At 38.9% G+C, this 6742-nt stretch overlaps 1 non-coding gene across 1 annotated transcript; it reads right to left on the bottom strand.

Moving 5' to 3' along the window:
- Window positions 1-3484: 3484 nt before the first annotated feature.
- On the bottom strand, window positions 3485-3591 carry LOC113896783. Its single transcript, XR_003512141.1, has one exon. It is a non-coding gene; the product is annotated as a U6 spliceosomal RNA (small nuclear RNA).
- Window positions 3592-6742: the final 3151 nt, after the last annotated feature.

Raw genomic sequence — 6742 nt, 5'->3', positions numbered from 1 at the left:
CAAGATTTTTCTCTTTTTGTCTGTTTTTTAGCAGTTTGAATGATGTGTCTAAGTGTGACTTTTTTGGGGGGTAGTATTTATCCTGTTTGTGATTTCTGAGTTTCTTGTTTCTCTAGTTTATATTTTTCATTGTTTTCTGAAAATTCTTGCCGAACTTATCTTTAAATGTTTCTCTTTTTCCCTTTAATTATATTTCATCCTTCTGAGATTCTAATTACATATATATTAGACCACTTGATATTTTTTCACAGCTCCTGAATACTCTGTTCTGGTTTTTTACACCCTTTTTCTCTTTGTGTTTACATTTGAGTAATTTCTATTACTCTGTCTCTGGGTTCCTTGATTCTTTCTTGGCTGTATTGAGTCTATAATGTGTCTGTCAAAGGCATTCTTCAACTCTTTTATTGTATTTTTTATTTCTAGAATTTCTATTTGATTCTTTCTTATGATTTTTATATTTCTTCTGGAATTCCGTATCTGTTCATATATGCCATCCATTTTTTTTTTACTCAAGACTTTAACTGATTTACCTTACATTTAAATTGTCAGTTCATTCTAATATCTGGTTTTTCGTGATTCTGTTTCAGATAATTGCTTTGTCTGTTAACAGTACTTTGTTTTCTTTTTTTTATGTGTCTCATAATTTTTATTGCATACTTGTATGTAATATAGTGTGTAATTTGTTGTTGAATCACCAAGTCATGTCCAACTCTTTGCATCCCCATGGACTGCAGCACCCCAGGCTTCCCTGTCTATCCCTCATCATCTCCTGCAGTTTGCCCAAGTTCATGTCCATTGAATCAGTGATGTCATCCAACCATCTCATCCTCTGTCGCCTTCTTCTCCTTCTGCCTTCAGTCTTCCCCAGAATCAGGGTCTTTTCCAGTGAGTCAGTTCTTCACATCACTTGGCCAAAGTATTGGAGTTTCAGCTTCAGCATCAGTCCTTCCAATGAATATTCAGGGCTGATTTCCTTTAGGATGGACTGGTTGGATCTCCTTGCCTTCCAAGGGACTCTCAAGAGTCTTCTCCAGCACAACAGTTAAAAAGCATCAATTCTTTGGCACTCTGCCTTCTTTATTGTCCAGGTCTCACATCCATACATGACTACTGGAAAGACCATACATAGCCTTGACTAAACCAGCCTTTGTCAGCAAAGTGATATCTTTGCTTTTTAACACATTGTCTAGGTTTGTCATAGCTTTCCAGCCAAGAAGAAATCGTCTTCTAGTTTCATGACTGCAGTCACCATACACAGTGATTTTAGAGCTGGAAGAGGAAACCTGTCCTCTGCCTCCACCCTTTCCCCTTCTATTAGGCATAAAATGGTGGGACCAAATGCCATGATCTTAGTTTTTTTTAATATTGAGTTTTAAGCCAACTTTTTCACTCTCCTCCTTCACCCTCATCAAGAGCCTCTTTAGTTCCTCTTCACTTTCTGCCATAAGAGTGATATCATCTGCATATCTGAGGTTGTTGATATTTCTCCCAGCAATCTTGATCCTAGCTCACAGCTCATATAGCCTGGCATTTCACATGATGTGCTCTGAGTACAGGTTAAATAAACAGGGTGACAATAAACAACCTTATTGTACTCCTTTCTCAATCCTGAACCAGTCAGTTTTTCGATAAGGGTGCTAACTGTTCTGACCCACATAACAGGTTTTTCAGGAGACGAATAAGATGGCCTGGTATATCCATCTCTCCAAGAGTTTTCCACAGTTTGTCATGATCCACACGGTCCAAGACTTTAGTGTAGCCAATGAAGCAGAAGTGGGTGTTTTTCTGGAATTCCCTTGCTTTCTCTATGATCCAGCGGATGTTGGCATTTTATCTCTGGTTCTTCTGCCTTTTCTAAACCCAGCTTGAACATCTGAAAGTTCTCTGTTCATGTAATGCTGAAGCCTAGCTTGGACGATTTTGAGCATAACCTCATACTAACGTGGGAGATGAGTGCACTTGTCTGGTGGTTTGAATGTTGTAATGTACTGAATGTCCTAAAGTACTGCCCTTCTTGGGAATTGGGATAGTATGTAATACCATTATGTAAATATGATTTTCTTTTCCTGGAAGTATGCACATTTCTTTTTTTCCTAAGCCATTAGTGTGGAGATCTGAGTCAATTTACTTAGTATTTGAGTTTGAGATAATTTTTCATTGCTATATTTTGCCTTCAGTGTACCTTCAGCTTCAAAACATTTTGCTTAGGAAGAGGCTAGGTTTCCAGAAGTTTTGTTTTGTTTTGTTTTTAAATATTCGGCTTCACCTGCAGCTTTGAGACTTGCAGTGTACTTGTACCTCAGGATTTTCTTGATGCACTCTTGCCCCTCCCTAGCAGTAATCTTCTATTGTCTGGTACTAGGCTTGGCTACTCTAGTGGTGGAAACCAACGGGGATCCTGTGTTGTCCTGGTCCAGCCTCAATTAGAGAGTTTGCAAACTTTGTTGCCATATGGGAGGTCAGGAAATGATCTGGCCCCAAATCTTTAGAAGTGTTCTACCATTGTGAGAGGTTCATTATACTATCTCCTGCCCAAGACCCACCAAAGATACAAGGAAGAGTTTTGAATGTCATGGAGAGGAGGGGCAGGATCATTGAGAAAGCCCCGGGGACAGAAATAGTCTCTCCTGTGAGCAGGAGAGGTGTGAATTTCTCTTGTATCTGTGACTCCCAGGAGTTCCATACTCTTATGTAGCCCATACTTTGCCTTTAGCAATTCATTGAAAGGTTTTGTGTGAATTCTTCTTACCTTCTTCTGTGGAGCCCAGTGTTTCATTCTTTTGTGTTCTGCCACAGGTAAACATGTGCTCATGTTCCACCTCTTAAGTGTTGGCACCTGAGTTTCCTTAGATTTTAGCTCTTTGCTCTGTGACCTCAGTTCTCTGATGGGTCCAGGAAAAGTTACCATTTTATGGTTTATCCGGCTATTGCTGTTGTGTTAGGGTGTGAGCAATACTCTTCCCAGCTTTTTACATCCTAGAATTCTTTGTGTTTTGAGAACTTTTTTTTATCTAATCCATTTCATATATGTTTAATATGTAGCATGATAATTGATGTTGCCTTTCATTTACTAGCAATTTTGATTCCCCCTTTGACTTACAGTTATTTTTTAACATACCTATTTTTTATTGGTGTATAATTGCTTTACCGTGTTGTGTTACTTTCTGCTGTACAATGAAGTGAATCAGCTGTGTTGTTGTGCTTAGTTGCTCAGTTGTGTCTGACTCTTTGCTACCCCATACACTGTAGTCCACCAGGCTCCTTTCTCCATGGAATTCTCCAGGCAAGAATACTGGAGTGGGTTGCCATTCCCTTCTCCAGGGGATCTTCCCAACCCAGAGATCAAACCCAGGTCTCCTGCATTGCAGGCAGATTCTTTACCATCTGAGCCACCAGGGAAGCCCAAATCAGTTGTATGTATACATATATCCCCTCTCTCTTGAACCTCCCACCCACCCCTATCCCACCCCTCTAGGTCACCCCCAAAAATATAGAACGCTTCACAAATTTGCAAGTCATCCTTATGCAGGGGCCATGCTAGTCTTCTCTATATCATTCCAATTTTAGTATGTGTGCTACTGAAGAGAGCACTGATATACAGTTATCTAGATAGAGACTTTTAAAAAGTCACTATCATTCTTAAGATTTTTGGACCAGAATGTATATTCAGAATTTATAGGATATGTGTTTAATCTCTATGAAGCCAGTTTTATTAATTATTAATAATAGACAAATTCTCTATCTTTTGTCTGCTTGATCTAAGATTGAAAAACATATGTTAAGGTATCCATTATAGTAGTAGCTTTACACTTTTTTTAAATACCTTTCTTTCTCCCTGGTTATTTTAGTTATAATTTTGTAAGCTATTTTCAGCCCAGAAATACTTATGAATGTCTTTGTTTTGGAATATCAAGCAAGATAACCCTCTGATTTAATTAAGTTGGGTTTTTTTTTTTTCTATGATAACTTCTAGTTTCTTGTTTTTTGTATTTTTGCCCATGTCTTTGTTTCTAATCTGTTTTCTGTATCCACTGAAAACTCAAGTACATATTTATTGTCCTTCCTTCCCTAGACTATTGACATAGGTTTCCCATCAGTCTCCTTCTTCTACTTTTACCTTATTACAATCCATTCTCCAGTCAGCAGCCAGAGTAATAATTTTCTAGCTGAAAGCTCTCCTGTGACTTCTCTCACACTCAGACTTCTTCCCATGCTTATGTTATGTAATCTACCCCCGGCTATTTCTCCAGCCTCATCTCACCACACTCTCCCCTTTGCTTCCTATGCTCTAGCCATACTGGCTTTATTTCTTTTCCTAAACTGTGCTGTGCCTATACTTAAGGGTTTTTGCACAAAGTAGTTTCTCTACCTAGAAGGCTTTGTATCATGACTATTGCCCTCTTTTCCTTCAAGACTAAATGCATTTGTCACCTCAGAGAATTCTCCCTAAACCTAAAGTAGTCATTCTGTCACCAAGTTACTGTATTATATCGCTTCATTTTTTTTTCTTTAAAACATTTACTAGCATCTGAAATATTTCTAGTCATTTATTTGTGGAAATCCATGAGAGTGGGTACCTTGTGTGAGCTCTTTTCTGTTTTATCCCTGGCACCTGTAACCCTGTACATCTCAGGGAGATTTACTTCAGCTATTTCTTTAGGTCTTCATCTAATCAGTTCTCTCCTTCTAAAATTTCTTTTTGTACTCACTTACCTTATCTGGAGTTCTTTCAAATGCCATAATTTTCTTCTTCATGTGTTTTCCCTTGAATTTCTCAGAATTCCTTTTTAAGTTTGTTTACTAATATGCTGATTCTGTTTTCTGTAGTACCTAGTTTTTCTATTTACTGCTTCCATTGGGATTAAAAAACCTGCAATTCCATAATCACATTTTTTTCTTACCATATTTTTTTCTGATTATATTGTTTCTATTGCTATAATGTCCTTTTGGAATCTGTTGGAAAAATTATTCAAGTTGGGTCACTTTTTTTGAACTGCTGAATCTTTTGTTTGTCTCACATTTTTATTTATTACTTTGCTTTTCATTATGGAGGGAGACCTGGATTGATACCTGATTTGCCCAATAGTAGGAATTGAGATGACTTTGCTGTAGATTGTGTCTGTCCTCCTTTAGTGCTTTCAGGCTACTGACATGAACAAGAGCATTACGGAGAGTGAAGTTATGGTAAAGGGAATAGTCAGGTCTGATATGGGGAATGGTCTTTCTTGTCAAAGGAAAACTGTCTAGCCTTGAAGAATCAGAGAAATTGAGAATTGGTTTAGCTGTATGTGAAGATGAGATAAATGTATTACTGCCTGTCCATTATCTATATTGACTCTGGCAGAAACATCTAGAATGGCTCCTGGCACAGAGTTAATACTCAGAATATTTGTTGAAATGAACCAAAGCACCCTAAGTGATTGATTTACACCTGGCTCTGTGCTGGGTGCTGTGGGAAATTCAGAGATGATAATCCTGTTCCTGTAGTGGGCTCTATCTGGTAGAAATTATTACCCGTTTGAAGAGTTACAAACAAAGGAAGAAATTTATCAGTAAATCTAGGTGTGCTAAAAAGGAGGGAGAGCTCCTTTTGAACTGATTAGTTGGATAAGTCTTCCAGAAGGGGACAATATTAGCTGGCTTGTAAAGTGGTAGGAAAAAGGAAGGATGTGGTTAGAGTGAACTAGCTTGTGGGAGTAGCTGATATAAAGATGGTGTAGAGGCCCTAATCAACATGATGTGTGTGGGAGAAGTAAAAGGATCAATTCATCTGGAACATACAAGACATGGTTCGTGAGCCTTGGTTACTAAGCGTAGGATTTTTATCCTTTACCTTGTGACTGCTGGAAGGTGTTAGAGGCTGCTCAGCCAGGAAAAAAGAACGGTGGTTAGAACTGCTTGAGGAAGCTCCACTCATAGTTTTCCACTGGCGTGGGATGAACAGAATGTAAGATGTCTCCTCTTGTATTTTTCCTCCTTTCACCTCATCTGCCTGCTCTCTGTGTCTTCTCTTTCTCCAACCTGCATCAGTCTCCTGGGATATTCCCTGGAATGACTTCTGATTCCTACCATTTCTGAACTAATAACATGGCAGTACCACACTCCTTACTTGCTGGTGGCTACTGGAGTCTGGGCCCTGAGTAGTATGCCAGATACTCTGGTACTATGCCAGAAATGTTTGAGTTCTCCAAAGGAAAGTTCTGCATCCTGAACTCTGACCTGGGAGCATGCAAAATGAATATCATGGTCTTGTCATATGGCGTATGAAAATTGGCCTTAGGAAAAGAAATTAAAAAATAGAAGGTAGTTATTGTTACTCCATGCCTTGGGGATGGTTTTCATTATCTGAAGAGCTACCTTGCATAAAAGGCCCAGGAGACCATACAGTCTAATATTTGGAAAGTTGAGGCATTTCTCAACCCATAGCTCTGCCTCCTGAGTCACTGCCTATGGATGATAGGGAAGTCCAGTCCCAGCACTGTGTCCAGCCTGGTGCTTCCTTGGCCGCTTGCCAAAATGGGCTTCTCACTAACAGGAATGAAGATGAAGATTTCATCATCATTAGGATTACACTCTTCTACTAATTTGAGTTTGTTATATCTGTTCCACATCTCTCCATTTCACTAATATATGCCCTTTTCTAGGGTTTTTCTGAAAATGTCACTTGGCCAAGGGTTTTGTGTTTTGTTTTGTTGCGAGCAGCAGGTGCTTGAGAAGATCTGAGGTACCACAGCTGCTCTGT

This window comes from Bos indicus x Bos taurus, chromosome 7 (genome assembly GCF_003369695.1).
Source record: "Bos indicus x Bos taurus breed Angus x Brahman F1 hybrid chromosome 7, Bos_hybrid_MaternalHap_v2.0, whole genome shotgun sequence".
Taxonomy (NCBI): domain Eukaryota; kingdom Metazoa; phylum Chordata; class Mammalia; order Artiodactyla; family Bovidae; genus Bos; species Bos indicus x Bos taurus.
The sequence above is the reverse complement of the archived record's forward strand: the minus strand, read 5'-3'. Positions and strand labels throughout refer to the sequence as shown.